This window comes from Cydia fagiglandana, chromosome 11 (assembly GCF_963556715.1).
Source record: "Cydia fagiglandana chromosome 11, ilCydFagi1.1, whole genome shotgun sequence".
Classification (NCBI taxonomy): Eukaryota; Metazoa; Arthropoda; class Insecta; order Lepidoptera; family Tortricidae; genus Cydia; species Cydia fagiglandana.
In genome coordinates, this window is record NC_085942.1 from 18,658,403 (window position 1) to 18,681,039 (window position 22,637).

Here is a 22,637-nt window from a genome sequence, read left to right on the forward strand (position 1 = left end):
TAACCTTTAGGTTCCTACATTGCCTTGTGCCAATTTTATCTATGTACCTATGTATTAGTTAACACACAAACTGTCTAATTGACCTAAATCTATATTTATAATTGTTTTATTTTATATTTATACTGCAATGGCATACGATCAAATGGACATACATGGTCTGAAATCAAATAAATTGTGAAGTAGAAATTCCTCAAGTCACATCCCAGACTAATAGAGGGCAATTCAAACGTACATTACGACACCAAAATGGCGTAATTTTGTTCTTATTAGCCCGTGCGACAAGTCAGAGCGAAATGATAACTAAATGACTTCATTTAGATATAGTTTTGATGTCAGATGCACGTTCGAATTGGCCTCGTAGATAAACTAATTCCATACGAGTATTATTTGCCTATAGCAACAGAAAGAAGGCCACGGCTACGGCTATGTAGGCCACAGCTGATCGTCTTTGTGTTAACAATAAAATATAATGATTATTTCTTCTCTTCTTCTTTCCATCCTGCTACCCCCTGCAGGGTGTAGGGCTCGACTCTTTTTAATCACTGACTCTGGTCCTGGGTAACTTGGGTAGCCTCCTCCCACCTCAAACCCAATACCAAGCTCTTGCTCCACAGAACGGCGCCAAGAAGATTTAGGGCGACCATGTTTCCGTTTGCCGAGCATCTTTCAGGTCAGGGCCACTTTGGATAGACGGGTGTCAAGTTTGCTGAGGATATGCCCAATCCAATGTCATTTCCGCGTCTGAATCGCTTTGTATACGGGTGGTTATTATTTATTGCAAAGGAAACATTATACCTACATACAAAGTGCGCTGTGACATGGGGTTTTTCAAGAAATACGTTTAGGGTTTTTGTATAAACTAAAATACAAGGCATAAAGTTTCTAAGACTATGTGGAAAGCTGTAAGTTTATTTATGTATTTGTAATTGGAGCATCGACTTCTTGATATTATCATTATGTAAACACTGAGTTATAAAAGTGTGTGGTAATTTTTAAGAGTTTATTAGTTTTGTCAGTATTCCTAAATGCATTATTTATTTGTTATCACTCAATTGGTTAAAGTCAAAATGCTGTATGTGGTGTAATGCAAGTTAATTTTGGTAGTATAGTACTGTACAATGGTTCATTTTATGTATTCTTCTACAATTTCAAATGTGTTAAAAAGAGTTACCCGATATTGATTTTTTAAACTAGAACGAAGCAAAATATTAGCACATAATTTCGAGACTACAAAATTCAACTCTCAAAACGAGCCATCTATTTCGGTCAGAACGTCTGTAGAGCCCTCAAATAATTCGGCATTTTTTTAACTCGAAGGTCTCGCGTAGGACGGCTTTTATTTCTGCATGCTAGATAAATCGGCCGGCGACCTCGTTTACGTATTCCCAAAAATACATAAAGCGATACCGATGTAATTTAGCTAAAGTATTGGTAGTCTGACGTTATTAAGGAATCAAGGCTTTTAAAACTTAAAATAACTTTATTTGGTACTTACGTTTTATTACAACAGTAAAAAAGTCGTACTATCATGAAAAGCGTAGTAAAATTACTTTTTAGTGTTCCGTACCCAGCAAAGGGTAAAAACGGGACCATATTACTAAGACTCCACTGTCCGTCTGTCTGTCTGTCACCAGCCTGTATCTCATGAACCGTGATAGCTTGACAGTTGAAATTTTCTCAGATTATGTATTTCCGTTGTCGCTATAACAACAAATATGTACTAAAAAGCACGGAACCCTCGTTTGACGAGTCCGACTCGCACTTGTCCGGTTTTTTTCATTCAAGTTCTTGAGAGTTAATTCACTTTCTTTATCTTAAAAATTCCGACCGTCCAGTCTGTTAGCGTTCTAAGAGTCCACTTTCGAAATTGACGTTCAAAGTTTTAATTAATGAACAATTTTAATGAAGATTTCTCGAATGGGTGCGCGGGAGTTATCGGGAGGACGATCAGCGGGCGTTCAACCCGTGCCGTTACACTTGTTCTTGTTTGTTAGTATTTTTCGTAGTTTATGGTGTGTGTTCCCATTCGTTCCCGACCTATGAACACTAATGACCAGATGGGTGAATATTTCCCTTCAATGGGTGTAACTGCATTCTTGTTGTATCGCCTCGCCTCTGCGTATAGAAGCACTGCGTATAAAAGTGTGCTTCAAATATCTGCAACTTAAGTTTAAACCACTTCCTAGTCATCTAAGTTAGTTGAAATTTAGAGCTCTTCCGTAATTCTGATCACAATGAGATAGTATATGATGACGTGGTAAGGCAACCAAAGAAGCTCTTCGGTAAAAGTTCTAGAGAATTATATAGACATGCAAATGGGAAGAAGTATAGTCAGCAAAAAAAATTTGTCACATTTTTTTTACAGTAACTTGTTATACTTACCTATCAATAAAAGATAGTATGGGCTCAAACAACCTGGAGCAAGCAGGAAAAAGTTGATTCTCACCTGTCTCACATCTATTTGGCGACTATATAATGACCATATGGGTGAATATTTCCTTTCAATGGGTGCAACTGCATTACTAGTATCGCCTCGCCTCTGCGTATAGAAGCACTGCGTACAAAAATGTGCTTCAAATATCTGCAACTTAAATTTAAACCACTTCCTAGTCATCTGAGTTAGTTGAAATTTAGAGCTCTTCTGTAATTCCGATGACAATGAAGAAGGATGACGTGGTAAAGCAACCAAAGAAACACTTCGGTGAAAGTTCTGGAGAAGTATTAGATAGACATGCAAATGGGAAGATGTACCTATAGTCAGCAATAAAAATCTGTCACATTTTTTTTGACAGTAACTTGTTATACTTACCCATTACTTACCTATCAATAAAAAGATAGCGTGGGCTAAAACAACCTGGAGCAAGTTAGAAAAGTTTGATTCTCACCTGTGTCACATCTATATGGTGACTAATGGTTGGCATTCGGATATTTGGGATTCAACCAGTAAAAAATTAGTAAAATCTGGATTCAGATCCTAGTCCTTCCATTGAATTTGGAGTCGGACTGCAAACCTTTCTAGCGCCGCATGCAGTTTTAGAATGCTTTGCAAGAACTATTTTGAGTGCTGTTTAGGTTTTTTTTATTGAGTAATTGCCTGAAGGGCGGACCCTTTCAAATACTGTAAGTATTGAACTTTGACATATAAGTGCAGAAAGCGGATAAACCCGTTGTGTCGCTGACTTTCGCTTACGAAATTGGCGGTCCATTGAATTGTGAAAAAACTCGGTGTCCTTTTATCGCTATAATTTGATTGTGAAGTCTTTATCGGAGTCCGATTCGTACCTGTCAACGCCGTAATGGTAAGTAAATACGTGTAATTATCATTGTATGAATAATTGTTCTTTATCTAGTTTTCTATGCATATTCAATAATACCTACTATGGATTCAGTAAACATGTAGGTATCTAATATTGTTGATGATCTAATGAATATACATGTATGTTCATGGTAAGCAAAAATCAAATAGCTTGGACATTTAACTAAAATTGACTACCGGTGCGGTTTGAAATAATTTCCTTTGGCTCCGAGTCAGGCACTTAGCCACCGTCATACAATCGGAATTTTAAAACGATATTCTGAAACAACGTGTAATATATATGTATATCTACATAATAATAAATGTAATACAAAGAAATTAGAGCGAGTAGAGAAGTTAAACATATTCAAGGCTATAAGTCAGGCTTGTAAGTTTGTACGATATAGCTTTTGGGTTTTACCTAAGAACTATTTTTTCTCAAAAATGGACGGCAAAGTCGACTTTGCCGTCTAAAAAATAGGTCGCGAAGCGCGTAGTTTATGGTCAGTCAAAAATTAAAAAGTTAAAAACATTGCAGTCTCGATTTTGGGACTGCAATGTTGCATACAAATTCCATTATTTGTCGAGTTCCAAACTTTTTAAAAGTTGAAATGACCATATCAAATGAAGGCACAGGCCCATTAAACAGCCAAACAGATGATTAGTACCGCGACTATTTAGATGTCTCAAATAGGTTGGCGTATTTTTGGCAGAAAAATACACTTCTATTTTTTTATTAAAAAAAATAAAAAGGCGGCAAGGGCTTTTTTCTGTCAAAATATATATGTAAGAACGTTGCTTTTGTAAAATATTTCTATGATATTTATATTTCTTGCACCATTTTTGAGAAAAGCACTATATATGACTCGGCTGGAAGGCTACTTGCTGGCTTCGGATTCAATTAAACGGACTCCCAAGGTCGTCCGTTTAAAACGAATCCTCAGCCTGCAAGTAGCTACTTCCGAGCCTCGACAATAATGTACTATTATCTGAGGCTTGGCTACAACTCATACACAAACCTTAAACAATACGGATAACCTTTTACGTATAAAGTATTGTTGTTTTCCATTTAATTTACCTGTACGTGTGCGGAATAAAACTGCATTACCTGCGGAATGCAGCCACCAAGTATGCCGAATGCACTTAATTGATTTAAAAACTGATTGGTAAATCATTTATTTTAATTATAGGAACATTAAATGACGAGTTTTTACAGCTAATTATCGATTTCGGTACGTTATTGTTGAGGCAAGGTTGAAGTTACAATTAAATGATCCGTGTCGGTATATTGTGGACTATGTAAATATCTGCCTACTTATACTAAAATGAAGGAAATACATATAAGCATAAAGATACTGGAAATATCTTAATGTCTTGCTTAGAACTGACTGTAGGTACCTATTACCTACTATATGTATGTATGTACTATAATTTATAATTTTAATCCAATTAGGTACCTATATTTTTTTCCTTTAAATTATAACATCCTAATTAAACGATTAGATATAATAATATATGTTTTATATCTATTTCAAATCATATATATGTTATTACATATAATTAGCAAAAACCTTGTCTAAGTCTGTGATGTTTAAATTTTAGGTTCCGTAACCTTGGTCTTAATTCGATGTCTAGACTAAATTCTAAGAATGTATTACCTGGGGTATCGGATAATAATTGGGGTTTCACTTTCAGTTTCTAGGTTTGGATCGTAATATTCGTAATACTAATATAATACCTATTTATATATCGTTACTAATTAATGACTATATTATAAGTCGGATGGTAATCGTAGGGAGGTCGTTCCGGGTCATACCTGATGCAGAGGCTGTCTATCGTGATGGGCACCTTTGCGTCTGGAAGATCATATAAAAGGATATGAATTCGTCACCATAACCGGAATACTAGACTGAATTAATCTTATTAAACATGTAATAAACGTCTTTCAAATGTAAATGTAATATTACAGATAGATTGCCAGATTTCAAGGTTACCCATTTCTGGGAATCTGACTAACATACAGGGTGATTCAGGAGACGTGAGCAGGACTAAGACTGCGCCTTTTGTAAATTATAAGCAACTGTTTCGTATCAGTATTAGTGAGATTAACGTTAATTTTCTACTCGTGTTGAAAAAAAAAATTAATAAATTTATTTACGACATGCATGGTCACCCTAAAATTAGAATACTAAACTACTAATATTCTGTGTCAAATTGATTGTCATCACTGTCATCACGGTCTGGTTACTTTTGAAAACTCGTATCTCACTCAAGTTTGACAGTTTATTTCTTCGTAATCAAATGCTGTCATTACGGTTAAAGAGGTTTTATGGTTATTAATTGGGTCTTGTAGGGTAACCATGATTGTAGAGAATTAAATTTGCCCTCACCAAAAAGTTAAAAAATAGGAAAAATTGTGGTTGTTTCACCTAAATACGACGGTGATCGGTCAATTATCAGTTACTGAGTGTGCAGGATTAGTCCTGCTCACGTCTCATGAATCACCCTGTATATAACAGAAAGGGAATTGCCGGCATTCGGTCTGAGATAAAATAAATAAAAATAAAAATAAAAAAGCCCATTTATTCCATAACCAAAAATTAATTAATTAAAATCTATTATATATATATATATTTTTTTTTTAAATATATTTTGTACACTTAAACTTATCTTTTTTCTTTCTTCTTTTTTTTTTTATAATTATAATTATATTTGGTTAGGACCCCTCACGGGTAAAGGCCTCCTCCAGTTCTTGCCATCTTTTTCTGTTTTGTGCAGTATTGGGCCAGTCCTTATCTATGTCACGAAGTTCATCTGACCACCTGGCGTTTGGTTTGCCGTGTCTTCTTTTGCCGTCTGGTCCTTTCCACAGCGTGGCCACTTTAGTCCATCTTTTGGTGTGCATTCTAGCCACATGGCCGGCCCATTTCCATTTGGATTTTAAACTGTATTCTAACGCATCTATTATTTTTGTCTTTGCTCTAATATCACTATGTCTTATCTTATCCTTTAGTTTTATTTTCAGAATATTCCGTTCGATAGCCCTTTGGCAGCTTCTAATTTTGTTTTTGGCTTCTTCGGTGTATTTCCATGTTTGACTGCCGTATGTCATAGTTGGGAGTAGGCAAGAGTCTATTTACTACCTTTTTCAATTTAAGTGGGAGACTGCTTTTTAGAACTTCTTTCTTACTCCAAAACATATTCCAAGTTTTCTTGATTCTTCGATCTATCTCTTCTAAGTTGTTTGATGCGTTAAAAGATATTTGTTTACCTAAGTACACGAAGCTTTTTACGTATTCAATTTCTGAGTTTTCTATGATAACGGGTGTTTCCTTGAAGTTTGTCATCAATTTTGTTTTTTGTACATTAAGTTCCAGGCCAATTTGTTTGCTAGCTGTACTTAGTGATGAGATCATGTACTGCAAATTTCTTGCTGTTTCGGCAACTAGCACGATGTCGTCAGCGAAGCAGAGATGTGTAAGTTCCTGTAGTGACATTCTTATGCCTCTGTTATTCCAATTTAAGCTTTTAGTCAATTGTTCTAGGACGATTATAAATAGAGTCGGAGAGAGCGGGTCCCCTTGCCGTACTCCTCTCTCTATTTTTATTTCAGGACCGGTATTTTCAAGCTTGACTCTACTTTTGCAATTTTCATAGATGTTTTTAATAATTTCTATGTATGTAAGCTCCAGCTTCGGTCTGAGATACGTAACCCTTATTAAGATGATATCAAATAATATTTGAGATTAAGGCCCTGTCAACACATGTCAGTATAACTTCAAGATTATAGTTACTTTAGAGATTTCCACGCAATCAGAAGGTATGTATCCTTTGATAGCAAAGGGATATATTTTTACCATATTTTGAACTTTATCACATTGATGATTGATTCCTATTTCTACATGATTTGTACGTAACGTACAAATAGCCATGTCAGTCCATACAAAAGTTTGCACAATTGTGCAAGCTTTTCGGCAGAAGGGTAAGCTCTTAAAGGCGACTCCAGTTATTAAATGCTCTAAGAGCCCAAAAGAGACTGAAAGAACTGACATAGCGACCATCATTCGACGCGAGAGAGTAGGGGAGACCGAGGTGAGTTGTGAGCGAGGTGAGTTGTGACAGAGGAGAGTTGTGACATCGTCGATTTTTTTGAATCTATTAACTAGAAACTAGGTCGCAATAACGCGCGCGTTTGTTAGTTTAAGTTACGAGCTAACAAACGCACAATGTTGCGACTTAGTTTCTAGTTAATAGATTCCAAAAAATCAACGATGTCACAACTCTCTTCTGTCACAGCTCACCTCGGTCTCCCCTACTTACTATCTCTTGAGTGCGCGCGAACTCCAAACAAACCTACCGTTTGACGAGTCTATACTTCACCTTCTGTGTGACGCTGGAAATAAAGCGGGCCCTTTTAATTTTATTTTAAAGTAGTCACGTGACTGGCTGCTACCCGCTCGTCTGTCATTCCGCCTCATCAGCTTAAGAAATGTGCGCTAACACGGATTCTCGATAGTGTCCGACCGAAGCCGGTTTATTTGCCGAAACCGAATCTTCTTCGGTCGAACATTTATTGTTTCAATCGGACTACGATTGATAATTCATTTTTACAACTATCGAAAGCTGGATGTGAACGGCTCTTAAAAGACATTCGTCGTAACTTCTTTACCGACCGACTGTCCTATAAATTAAAGTTCAAATACCGGTAATAAATACTAATTATGAATTGCGTGTTTCTATGATATTAATCAGTCGTTTCGTGCTGAGTTTAACTTGAACAATACGTATGTAGCAATAAAAAACCGGGCAAGTGGGACTCGGACTCGTGCACGAAGGGTTCCGTACCATAAAGCAGAAAAAAAAACAAAAAAAAGCAAAAAAAAAAACGGTCACCCATCCAAGTACTGACCACGCCCGATTGCTTAACTTTGGTCAAAAATCACGTTTGCTGTATGGGAGCCCCACTTAAATCTTTATTTTATTCTGTTTTTAGTATTTATTGTTATAGCGGCAACAGAAATACATCATCTGTGAAAATTTCAACTGTCTAGCTATCACGGTTCGTGAGATACAGCCTGGTGACAGACGGACGGACGGACGGACGGACGGCCGGACGGACGGACAGCGAAGTCTTAGTAATAGGGTCCCGTTTTACCCTTTGGGTACGGAACCCAAAAAACGAAATAGACAGTATGACGAGAGAATATTTTATCGTGGGCAAATGAGACTTTTACTTTTTAGTCTTTTTACCATATAATGTATAAGTTGAATTTTTTTGAACTGACCGTTCAGGACTATGAGCTTTCATAGTCCTAAACGGTCAGCTTAGAAAATGTCATTTAGACGGCACAAGAACTTTCAATGCAATATTCAATACATTGCTAACTACAGAGTACCTACCTACAATGAATTCAGTCGAACGACCAAATGCCGCAATATAACGAAAATCGCATGCAAGTTCTTGAACCGTCTAAAGGCCGAGACACACCGGCTTGCGTGTGCGTGACGTGCGCGTGTGCGTGCGCTAAAATGTTGGAGCCGCACACGCACACGTCACGCAAGCGGTATGCCGTCTCTCATAAGGATCTGTATACTACAACGCCGCACGCGCACGTGCACGTCACGCACACCCTGCCGGTGTGCACAGACCTTAAATAGGACTTATTTCTTAAGACAGCTTAAGAAATTACCACAGCTAAAATCAAAATATATGTCTGCCTCTCTTGTATATTTAAGTGATTGAAAGGCAATTAGACAATCAAACAAAAGAAATGGTTCACGGCAGGCCCTGCCTCGGGGGCCTAGCCGAGATGACAATCGTACCTCGAAAATCACTTTGACTATTTCCATACATTGCTTAAGTTCCATTAGCGTTTTATATCAACGATTGTCATCTTGACTACACTTACCGCAATACCAACTGAGATCATAATGCTATCGCCTTTACCCTTGTTAAGACCAACGAAGAGTAGATCTTAGTCGCCAGTTTGTATTGCGGTGACTATAGGCCCTCGGCACAGAATAAATAATAGTACTACGTACAGAAGATCCGACTCACTCTCTAACAAAACGCGTCTGTTACGATCAGCACAGATATGGCCGCTAGGTGGCGACAGCGCCACGCGCGGCTTATGGCTTTCCCCAAAATTGGGGTGGAACTGATGTACCGCCTGCCCTCGGATCTAATCTTTGAAATCGACGTCCCGTAGTAGCACCGCAGCGGTCGTTTACCGTATCGAATATATTCGAAACGCTTCCTGGTACGGGGCATTTGTCTTGCTGCAAGTGGCTTCAACACCTCCAGGATCTTATGAAAAATGTACTGGACGTTTAGTCTTATGAAGAAGGATGGTCTGCGGAAAGTTGGACGGGCTTTATGAGGGAAATGTATCGTCTTGGACTTTATAGGTAAAAAACTAATAGATCTACCACTTGCCCTAGGCGATTAGTAAAGTTCCGCGGTGATTTTCCAAGTAGCTGAGTTTTGGGTCTAATACTATATTATAAATATCCCAACTATAGTCCAAAAGCTCCCAACTATGTTTTAAAACGAACTAGAAATATCTGATCTTCATTCAGGGGTGGACTATCATTTCAATATCCCAGTTCTAAGGCAAAATACCCACCCACCCACACGATGGACGGACGACCTTGTTAAGGCCGCCGGAAGACGCTGGATGCGGGTCGCTTCTAACCGGTACGAATGGAGGTCCAAGGGGCTATGTTCAGCAGTGGACGTCTTATGGCTGAGATGATGATCATGATGAAGGCAAAATAAACTATAGGTTTTTCTCAATATCTTCATAAACTACCTACCTATTCATCTTTATTTTATTTATTTTCTCATATCTGTTTCTTATTTTCTGGTCTTACGCGTCTATCTTGTAAAGGCCCCAGTACACAATGGGCCATCGCCGGCCACTCTAAGGGACGCAGCCTTGCGGTAGAATGAGATAGCAATATTACTTGCTCCCTCTAACGCAAAAATGCGTCTCTTGGAGTGGCCGGCGATGGCCCATTGTGAACTGGGCCTTTAGATGTGTCCGTATTGATTTATTAAATAATAGCACCAAACAGGAACTCTAAAACTATCCTACTCTATCTACTTAGAACAGTGTGAAAAAGACAGGACGAGCTCAAGCGATCCTTACGCGTTTTTCAATTGTTTCAACAGTTGCGCAGACGCAGCCGTCACGTGCGCAAGCGACGAAATAAATCAAAACAACATCCTCGTGCTCCCCGTGAATGTGTAAGTATTGTTTATAAACAACAATGAAATGTGTATTCTAGAGACCTCTGGGATAAGTAAAGACAATCATCATCATTAACTTAAAGAGTTATTCTCTTGTCGGTGGAGTATCTTCCAGCTTTCCCTATCTTGCACCAGCTCTTTGACTTTTTGATACACCACGACCCCTACTTTTTCTTACACTTGCTCCAAAAAGCTGCGTCTGGGTTTTCCTCTTCCCCGCTTGCATCAAAGACAATGCAAAATACAAATATGATCACTCGCGTAATTTTGGTATATACAAGTTTTAATGATTGCTCCAGTAGATAGAAACATGTCCAGCTTTTGTCCAAGATTACGTGGGAGAACCGTTAAAGTTATTTATTATTAAAGTACATTTTAATAGTCTGTGTGTTACGGGAGTTTTATTGTTAAAAAATGCAAAATTTTGACTCGCATTTTCCATGAATACTATTGAATGAGAAAATTTTGACGAATTAAGGATCACTCACGCTAGAACGATCCGCCGAGTTTGGGCCGAGGCTTCCAACCAGGGCTCGGAAGTCTCGGAACCGGTATTTTTTTAAAACCCCGAATTAGCCCAATATTTTGAATTATTTTATGCTCTTTACGTAGGACTGAATCATGTATTTAGGCAACAACTTTGTGTTATTAGATTGTCCCATTAAAAATGAAATAATAAACCAAAGAACGAAAAAGAACGTAATAATTACCGGTATTTTTGTATGGAGCAAATACCGGTTTCCGACCCCTGCTTCCAACACTTCGTTTTCTAGTTATATTAGAGGACATTTTTATACAAATTGCCCTAAGCCCCACGGTAAGCTCAAGAAGGCTTGTGTTGTGGGTACTCAGACAACGATATATATAATATATAAATACTTACATATGTATATAGAAAAGAAAACAACCACGACTCGGGAACAAATATCTGTATCATCATACAAATATATGCCCTTACCAGGATTCGAACCCGGGACCATCGGCTTCATAGGCAGGGTCCCCGGCCTTAGGCTTAGGGGTGGCCCTTTAGGCCAGACTGGTCGTCGAGAGTCAGAGTTATAGTGAATTTGGTGATCATGTGATGCTTTCTATATTCTTTCTGTAGTCGTCGAATAAGTTTAAGTATTAAATATCCTTTTAGATAACATCAGTTTAATGACTAATAAGATTCGTCGTATCTCAAAGTCGTAATTAGAATTTTGAAAATGTCAGCCGAGGAAAAAACCGGCAGATATGAATGAACCGCGATCGATCGAGTTCTCGTGAAGCCTGATTCACTATGAGTCAGACCGGCGCGCGCGCAGATACGAATGTACTGGAAGAGGCTGTGGAGGCGGGTATAGGCAACGGCGAAGTACCATGAACTTTGTTTACAATTAGGGCCACCCCACATTTAGCGTCTTTCGAGCGTCGGCGTCTGGTCAGCGCTATGGAAAATGACGTCGCTGCACAGTTGCGTCGACGTTGCGTCGAGCAGCGGCCATAGAGTTGTAGACGCCGACGCTCGAAAGACGCTAAACGTGGGGTGGCCCTTAGCTGCCTGCGTGTTGGGCACCCCGAGGGCACCAAAAATTTTGAAGGGTATTTTTAATTTTAGTTATTTTAATTGTAGTTAGTTTTAGTTTTATATTCATATTTACGTGTTTTAGTAATTTATAATAATAAATACTTACTCGACACTTTGTTTACTAACCCCCTTATTCATAAACGTTTAGAAGCCGATAATAATCGTTTGTCCTTTCCGACGTATTGGTATGATGGAAAGGGACAAACGATTATTATCGGCTTGTCAACTTCAGTAGACGTTTATGAATAAGGGGGTTAATGTATGAAAATGTGTATTACTAAAAATGTTCGTTAGGAGTTGATGATACTTCGCCGTCGTAGGATTGCCGACGTCCGAGTGTCAGGGAGTTTTTTAGAAGCCTCAACTTACAGCTTGGCAAAAAAGAGTAGAAATTAAAAAGTGGCAACACTGCTGTAGTGTCGTCCCTTTCAAACCAATATATAAAAGAAAACGGGACGATGCTACAGTGTTGCCACTTTTTAATATCTACTCTTTTTTGCCAAGCTGTAACCACTCGTGGCGAGTTATGGACGACTCACGAGGCCCGGCGCGGGCAGAGGTGTCCGACATGTCAGGTTGACAGCTAACCGGTGCTCACGTGGTGCTTTCCATAGAAAATCCGCCCGCTCCGGACCGGCCCCGGTCAGTCGTGACTCCTTTAAGAGCCAAAAGATTTTACAATATCAATGAAAAAACTACAATGAGACTTCAATTTCATTCTAAATCTTCATCTCATTAATACAGCGGTCGAGTTGTATCAAAACTGGTTCAGCACTAGATCGATGTGTCGTTAACCGACTGCGTTCTAACAACGTTAACATGGCCATTATCTATCTGTCCGCCCACACACTTATGTATGTAAATATAAATATACATAACAAAACTGTACAATATTACTGCAACTTTTTGGCGCGAGCTTAATAGCTAGTTCGCATATTTCCGAGAAGTATTTTGTAAGCTCCTTCGAATTTTTTTGATACAAAAGTATTTGTTATTCTTAGAAACTAAATATGAATGGCACTACCTACTAGATAGAGTTAGACCAAGAAAAGTCTGCAACGATTTGTGATAGCACAAGCAGTGCAAGTGTTATGTTAAACGTCAAACTTTTATGATTATGACGTAGGTATGTTAAACGTCAAAGTTCGTAAATGGAAGCAAAAAACACGGAAAGCTGACCCCATCACCATGTGGGATATACAGCTCGGAAGAGAGAGAGATAGTATGTTATACGTCAAAGTTCTATGAAATTATGACATATAAAATAACACTTGCACTGCGTGAGCTATCAAAATCGTTACAGACTTTTCTTGGTCTACCTACTAGCTATAGTAGGTAGTTTTATTTATACGTACCTATACGGATGTCCAAATTCGGCAGAACTTGATGCGTTTCTTAAACGATCTTGACAGTATAATAATTGATCGTCATGTCATGATTACATGTCGAATCGAGCCGCAGAAGACCAACATCGTCACCTATTAAAATAGATCAAAAGTAAATGTCGTTAACCTCAGTAAAAAAGAGATTAGATGCAGAATTGGGATTAGACAAAGAAAATCGTTCACCCACGTCGCGCTGTCGTCAGGTGATCATTTCACTGGGTGCGCGGGCGCAGGCTCGGCGCACACTGCGCTATGCGCACTAGATTTTATGTGCCGCTAGACCACCCAATTATAGTGTATTCCCATTTGTCCCCGCCGGTAACAGATGGGAATAGGCGCCGCATATAAATCATACCCATTTGTCCCCGCCTAATGTTGGTTGCCCGGCGGTTATGCGCTATAGTCCAATATTATTTTTCCTTATTGGAGCTACAACATTCAGGTAAAACTTAAAAGTCACAACGAAGATTTGTTTATTTTGGACCATAGTCGAGAGGGACACGGCAATATTATGGTACCATCGAGTTGATCTAATGATGGACACAGTATAAAGTAAATCAACGCAACCTAATTGCATTTAAATTAGTTAGAATTGTCTCGATGAATATTAGTTGAGATAATATGTGTTCAAAACGCGATAGTTTGAAATATTAAAATCACAGTCAGCCGCAAAATCAAATCAACAAATGCCGCGCTGCTATAGGACTTTATAGCCATCAAAGGCGATGCGGGACCCTATAAACACACAAGCGCCGCAACAAACATCTACAAGTTCTACAACAGATGATGTGGCCAATGATGACTTACTTGACTTAAGATCCTATGTCCCCTAGATAGGGGAAGAGGGCGTCCACAGTGAATCTCCATCGATCTTGAGCTTCTCGCTTCATTTCGCTCCAAGACTTCCCGATCTTCTTCGCCTCGTCTAACACCGTACGCCGCCAGGTTTGTTTGGGACGGCCACGCTTTCTCTTACCTTGGGGGTTCCAATGTAAGGCCTGTTTAGGTATATGGTCGGGCCCCCTCCGGAGTGTGTGTCCAATCCAGTTCCACTTAAGGCGCTTGATCTGCTGGTCGATCGGGATTTCGTGGCAACGTTCTCGGAGGTTCTCATTCGAGATGGTCTCGGGCCAGTAAATACCGAGAATTCGACGAAGACATCGGTTAACGAAGACTTGAAGCTGGTTGGAAATGCCCTTTGTAACCTTCCAAGTCTCGCAACCGTAACTGTACAGCAACACAGACTTAACATTAGACCCAAAGATTTTCAGTTTCACTCTTCCGGTCAGTTTTCGTGCGTCGGCCAATGATGATGATCAAAAATGTTTTTTTTTGACAAAAAACATATTTAGAAAGCTTGAAATATTGTTTTAGTCAAAAGTTTAATCAACAGTAGGTTTATTAATGAGTCCAGTGTCCGCCGCGGCTACGATCGACTCCCGCGCATGGAAAGTGAACAATTCGACAGAGGCGGTCGATAGTAGGCGGACTCTCGCGCATTGTGGCCGCGCCTCAACCTCTGCTTATTGACGGTTAATAAGTTTAATAACACTTATCAATAAGTAGCAACACTTCTTATAAGTGCTGGTGTTATGTTTTATGACTACTTGTAAATTGGTCTTAAGTTATGATGTACTTAAGTAATGCATTTTCGGGGGTAGAATTTTATTGTGGTTGTGACATATATACCAACTACAATAGGTCTGTAATGTTTGGAATAAAAAAAACATACATACCTATATGCATTTTGCATAAAAGACGGATTGCGTCATTTCAAGTGTTGCATAAAAATAAAATGCATATAAACTTTTTTTTATATAGCGTCGGGTGACAAGCAAAAGTCACTAACTAACACCATTGAAATTATTGGACTATAAACCGTGTTACAAGTGTAATAAAGTGCATTGTTACTTTAATTTTTTGATAGTACTTAGTGACTTTTGCTTGTCACTCGACGATAGGTAGTAGGTGCAATCAAAATAATAATATACAATATTTACCTTAACAAATAAGTAGGAAGATGTTAGCAGTATTACGACGTACACGGGATTGTTAGCATTCTACTTGAATTTATATCAACTTCGTAAAAAAATCTTATAAAACGTGATAACAAGTGAATGATAGTATAGATTTAGATTTAGTTTTATTTATCTCATAATATGAAATTACATTAATTTATGCGTTTCATTAAACTATTCAAACTTAAATGTCACAACATAAAGGATAATTAATAATAATTAACAGCTCAAAGCTTTATTCCGCGTGAAATTGTTCCATTATCAAATCATATTTGACATTTGTTCAAATGTTACAGAAACAAAAGTAGGTAATAATATTTGCTTTCATCGCTTTGAAGTGTCAGCTTTCATTATGGCGGGCGACGGAACATATTTCGACTTGTGCAGTGTTGCCAACTTAGATATTGAAAAAATGCTAGACTAATGTCTAAATTATGCCAAAGATTTTTGAAATATACTAAAAAAAATGCTAAAATGTCACTTGTAATTAGATACTTAAAACATACATTTTTCAAATTTGCTGCCTTTTTCTACGGACAAGATCTGCTTGACCAACTGAATATAGACCGTCGACGTCCATCCGTCCACAAAAGTCAAAATTCATATGAAAATATGAACTATATAAGCCTATAAGGCGATGGCGCATATTGTTGCTGCCAAGTTGGTGCAAACTTGGCTTAGAATAAATTATGCTAAAAAATATGCCAGATGCTAAATGGAAAATTTTGGTGCCAAAGCGAGTGAAAATATGCCAGATCTGGCATCATTTATGCCAAGTTGGCAACACTGGACTTGTGTCTGTTCGGAACTTAGAGCATTAAATAACCGGAGTCGCCTTTAAGAGCTTACTCCTCTACCGAAAACCTCGCACAATTGTGCAAACTTATGACTGACGTTTATCTGACATGGCATGTACAAATAGCCATACATTTGACGTGAGGGGCACGCCCCGCAGAAATCGGTAGTCTAATTTGTACAGAAAGTGACAGCCAAGGCGTTTCCATTTAGGTCCTACTAAATGCTCTAAGGTTCGGAAAGAGAAGTGTCGTGGAATGTAGGTATTGGGCCCCATATATTCCACGACTCTTTTCTTTCCGAACAGACTCTAATATATGTATAATATTATCTACTTATTTAAATAAGTGACCGCAAAGCAATGACGTGAAAGAAATTACTTTCGTTGGTTGGCAGTTAACATCCGTTTTCGAACAACAACATACTCATCTTAAATGCCGAAAACGCACTTGCAACCCCTCTTTCCTGGTGTTGCGGGTGTCCATGGCGTCGGTCATGCATGCCGTCAGGCGATTCGTCTGCTCGTTTGCCTACTACGATTATAAAACATCCATTGGATAATGGATACAGTGTCCGCTTGCCAACAAGCGAACTTGTTCCCACAGTCATGATATAAATAGAAAGAAAGACTTCCATATTTTCCCCAAATCACATCACTGCACCCACCATAAGCGGACTGCAAAAACCGCTAACTTAGTTGGGTTGGGCAACTTGCGCATTCCAACCCGCACTGAACTGACGAGCCCAGCAACGGGGCTCATTATCGCTATTCCCATTAAAGCACGTTAATTAGAACGCAGAGCGACAGTAATTGGGACCAAATATTGTTTTAAAAAACCTGCCGCTTGGAGAACGCCATTACGCCGGCCTTGGGTTCCAGAGCGGACTCTTGAGCTGTCTGGAATTGCTTTGACAGAAGGAAGTGACAGGTCGTGTAAGAGAAGTATTGCGATAGAAATATGTGGAAGAAAGAGAGGCAGGCCTAATTAAGTACCATCCTTCAAGTCACTAACTAATCATTTGGAATAGATGTGCGAAAGAAGAATCTACTCGTATGCGTTTGACCAAACATATGACCCACGTTGGTTAGTTGTTTGGTTGAAATAAAAAGTCAAACAATCAATAAGTGATCGACGGATTCAACTACAATAGTTGACGTCCATCACATAATGACGTTACGACCAAGAAGATTTTTTTTATTAGTAGCTTAATCATCGCGCTATTTTAAAGTGACAATAGCATTTTTCATTGCTAAGTACCTACGTCACTTTTTTAGCATTCTCCAAGCACAAATACTAACTGGTCCGAGCACACCCACAAAGCCCCGGAGAACCAGACTGGAACACGCCTTAAAAAACTTTTTGAAAAGCGGCAGGTATCGGACCAGTTTGGGGGTCAATAACCGGGGCACTTATTCGGCCGGTGGCTGCGCCTACGCCGCGCTTGTATGTGCGAATATGGCCGCCATCTTGGAATTTGCGGAGTTTTTTCAGTTTTAGCTTTCAAGCTTGCTCACACTGATCTGATAGAATTGTATGGCAAGAGTCGTTAGTGAGTGGAGCAGAAGCCAATACAAATACTGTGTTTTTCTAATTATGATCCCTAGAAGAGGGGTAATAAGTAGGGGTAGTACTTATAAATAGTTTTTGTTTTATTTTACTGTTACTGACAAAACTTGTTTGAAAATTAAAATGACATAATTATCGTTTATTGGTCACAATCATTGTGTTACAAATTGAGAAAGGGTTGGGAGCACCTAGTAATATTAATACTTGTGACAGGAGAAAAAAAAAGACCCCGCTCTTCCAGCAGGGAGTTAAGGGTATACAAACCAATACATCACTCGTACAATGGCAAGATCATCAGCCTGAGTACTATTTATTTAAAGAAACCGTTGTCTGTAGTATGTCTCTTTAATAACTTTCAACCACGACTGTTGCCATTTATTTATTTTCCTTAAGAACATCCGAATTGCAAAAACACTCGTAAAACAAATATTAGCATTGCTTAGCATAGGAATGCAACAAAAACGAGACATTTTCACAGTTGGAATTGTCACCAGAATCCTGTTTAACCACTCACTCGAATCCAAGCTTACACTCTCAGCTTTAAAGTTCATTTTGGCTTGTCTAGTGGTCAGAGTCGGTTCAAAGAACGACTCCTACGCATGCTCTATAGTTTTTTGTGTGGCATCGATGATGAATCGATGCTGTGATGGGCGATGCCGATGGCATTGTTGGCATTACTGCGGCATACTAGACCGCGCTACTGATTCGCTTGTATCATGGTTTTGTTAACATCGGTGTCGTTATACGGATGCGAAAGCAAAACGGGACTGTGAAATCTTTTAGTCTCTTTTCTTTGGGTCCCATTGACGGCTTCCTAGCCTAATGGTCGGTGGTGACCCTGACTACGAAGCAAGGAGGTCCCGGGTTCGAATCCTGGGGGTATTTATTTGTGTGTTTCTCACAAATATTTGTTCCTGAGTTATGAATGTTTTCTATCTATTTAACTATTTGTATATAACTTTTTATTATGTATATCGTCGTCTAGTACCCACAACACAAGCCTTACTGAGCTTACTGTGAGACTATAGGTCTATGTAGAATTTTATTGTCATATAATATTTAAAGAAAATGTGACGTGACTACATTAACATTGCTTAAAGTCGACATAACATATGGTATCCACGTATTCTGAAGAGACAAATAGACAAAAACAAATTATAAAGCAAAGAGATAAAAGTCACGTCTAAACTCATTAGAAAAATATATCATTTAGCTGCTTTTTATTTCGCTGCAGATTTTTTCTGGACAGTTATAACACAGAACACGGCTTTGCTAATTAGAAAAAATAAAGTATCAAAATACGAAAACATTAGTGTTTCTTAAGCACGTTTGTCTCTTCAATCTCTTGTGACTAATGTATCGGAGTCAACATACGGACAGATGTACAAACTGAAGTGAGATTAGCGATGATAGTAATAAGACCAAAACGGGTAGGTAAATGTTATAAACAATATACAATAAGCTCGTTAAAGAAATTTAAAGTGCTCGCGGTTTTCACATATGTACTTAAGAATTCATTTAGGGTCAATTTTTGAAGAGGGTGTTTTTTTCGACATTTGTATGGCAATTTTTTATTTTTGAAAAATCTGATTTATAATCATCGTTTTAGGAAGGGTTCTTAACAACAAAAAATATACTGTAGGAGGCACCTCTGTACTATTTATAGTTAGCTAGATATGGACGTTTAAAGATCGACATTTGTATGACACTATGTAGCCATTTGTAAGGCGCTTTTGACATGTATACGCCATTTTTTCGACATTATATGGCAGATTCAACATGTATATGCCACTATTTATTATTATTGTTGCATTTATAAGACCCTGACGACATATGTATGACACCTTCTCGACATCTGTATGGCACTAAGTCGACATTTGTATGCCACAATCGACATTTATACGGTCAAAATAGCCGTATAAATGTCGCCATACAAATGTCGCGACATGTCGCCAATAATATTTTTTTGCGATATTTCCTACACAATACAACAGATTCACTTATTTATTTTACTATATATTTTAACACTATATTTGCAACTATTATTATAAAAGAAATATTTTTATTCCAACTATGTACCAACGTATTCAGCGTCCATACAAATGTCGTTGTAGTCGTACCAAAATATATCGAAAGAGATTTTTATCTATTTTTAAATAAATTAAATTGTTTCCGGGTTTACATTTGATGTCAATCGATGCCCAACTAACCGCACTATTGCGTTGTAAATTTAATCTAACCCTTATTCAATAGACAAAGAAGATTATAGGGGGTATATTTAAGTCATAACAAAACAGGTGCCGCGCGGGACAGCGATAAAAAGGCTTCCCTTGTTTTATTGAATAACGCATAAATTTATCAATATGATTAAATCAATTCTCTAGAAAATGCTCTTTATAGAAATACAAAGTTGTTTATAATACGTTGCCTACATCCAGAGTTATGATTTTTTTTATTGCGCGATGCCGCCACTGGGACACGCGAAAAACGGCAAATTTCGCCGTTTTTGGAACTTCAAATGCGATTTTGTCAGAACCAAATAATATTTTTGGTACAGTTGTGCATGATTTTTAAAGCTTATAATACACTGAATGAAAATATATACATACCCAGTCTTTTAGTCCTATGGACTTCGAGTTTTAGCCGTGGGACAGCAAAAAATGCCTATTTGAAAATTGACCCAATGGATGGAATGGAATTTACTGGAACTCCATCCCGTACTTGTATCTTATTATTTATTCAAAGATAGTTTATTATTCAAGTAGGCATATTACAATGCGCTTATGAACGTCCAATAAAGCCACACCGGCCCCAACCCTACACCAATAATACAATTTTACAGCCGGTACTTATATATTCGTCTGTGCATAGAACCAGAATAAATAATAGTATTACCGTACAGACAGGACATTTTCTACAAAACCGAAGTTTGACAGCGATTCAGGGACGAATCATGCTATCCCTCTAACATATAGCGCTATCCCTTTCGGCTATTTAGGGTTATCAAAATATAAGTAATTATCTTATCTGTGGTCGTGCACGCAAAAGGACGTCGTGGTGCTAACCCTAATAATTGCTCGGAGCAATGCTGAGCCGAACGGACCCGAGTTTGTCCGAAGTCAGGAGTGTTTCCCCACTGGGCTAGAGACTTCACGTAAACCAGGAAATGCTACGTCGGGAAACGTCTGTCAATAGGAAGCGTCTCTGCGTGAAAATGAGTAGAAAAATGGTTTGTTCCGGTGCCAGTACAGAAATAGCCAGAGTTTCTGGCCGGTCCTTCACCCCGCCCCACTGCCAAACACGCGGGAATAGATCAACTAGCGTCACGAACACGAACATCGGTTAAAGTTTACTACGGCAAAAAAACTCAGTGAAGCTTTGCCAACCATACTAGGTGCAAAAAGTAAGAAGTAGATTTGACCGAAGCAGATGACGCTCCTTCACCAATTTTCCTTCATTTCGCCGATTCCCAACCATTTTTATTGTTGTCGAAAGAATTGTCATTACTGCCGGGCGAGTTAAGACCAGGCCAGGCCGGAGCTTCTATTTCTATGGACGTACCACGTGATCACCGATCACTTGTCATAAAAAATGCGTGTCGGAAGCCTCGGCTCGGCCTGGTCTAGCCTGAGTCATCCTTTATGCGACTGTCCTGTGGAAATCATAAAATAAACCGACTTTAAAGCCTAATTTTCGTATTTTATCCTTACAGACCTACTTTTTAAATTTTGTATGATGAAAGTCTTAGAAAAATACATCCAAACTTAACTTTTGTTTGTTTTTGACATGGGCCTGTTGAAGAGCTTCGATTTCTTTAAAAGTTAGAGGGGCAATTAACTCGTTTTGGTGTGGAGCCAGTCTAAACTTCGACAGTAATCTCCCTAATATATTGACTTTAATTTGGGAACTCATTAAATGCGGTGTCCCCAGGATCTTCTAATGCGTTGGTTATTCTCGTCGACGTTTAACTCTGAACGATGTCTCCTGCGCCATAAATAACTGATGGAGAAGTCATGTTCAGGAGGATTTTGAAGTGGAGGTCGTTGGTTCGAATCCCGGTTTGTAGGGGAGACCGAGGTGTGTTGTTACAGAGCAGAGTTGTGACATCGTCGATTTTTTGGAATCTATTAACTAGAAGCTAGGTCGCAACAGTGTGCATTTGTTAGCTCGTAACTTGAACTAACAAACGCGCGCTATTGCGACCTATAGTTCGTTTTTTTTAGCATTAGAAAGAACTTCGCAGAAGTAAGCTTATGGTTCCAAATCCAGCACTTTTAGCGGTAATAATTTGAAGTAAATTATATGTATTGACCATGCTACATTAGATAATTCAATAATTATTAACAATTAAAGAGCCTGATAAAAACTGCACGCTTGCTTCTGTGGAGTTCTTTCTAATGCTAAAAAAAACGAACTATAGTTTTTTAATTAATAAATTCCAAAAAATCGACGATGTCACAACTCTCCTCTGTCACAACTGACCTCGGTCTCCCCTACCAATTGCCAATACCAGTGATGGAATTAGGGTTGCCAGATGGTCGGGATTTGGCGGGATTCTCCCGATTTTTAGCATGTGTTCCCGATTCCCGACAAAGTGTAAACTGTCCCGAAAAACGGCTTCACGTTATAAAACAATAATTTCAAGTTCCGAACTGTCGTCGAGAGAGCGAGCTGACGTAGTGCCAATAATGTAAAATATCATTGTTTTTAATGCAATTAGTACTTTAATTCGAATGTATTTTTTTCCCGATTTAAGT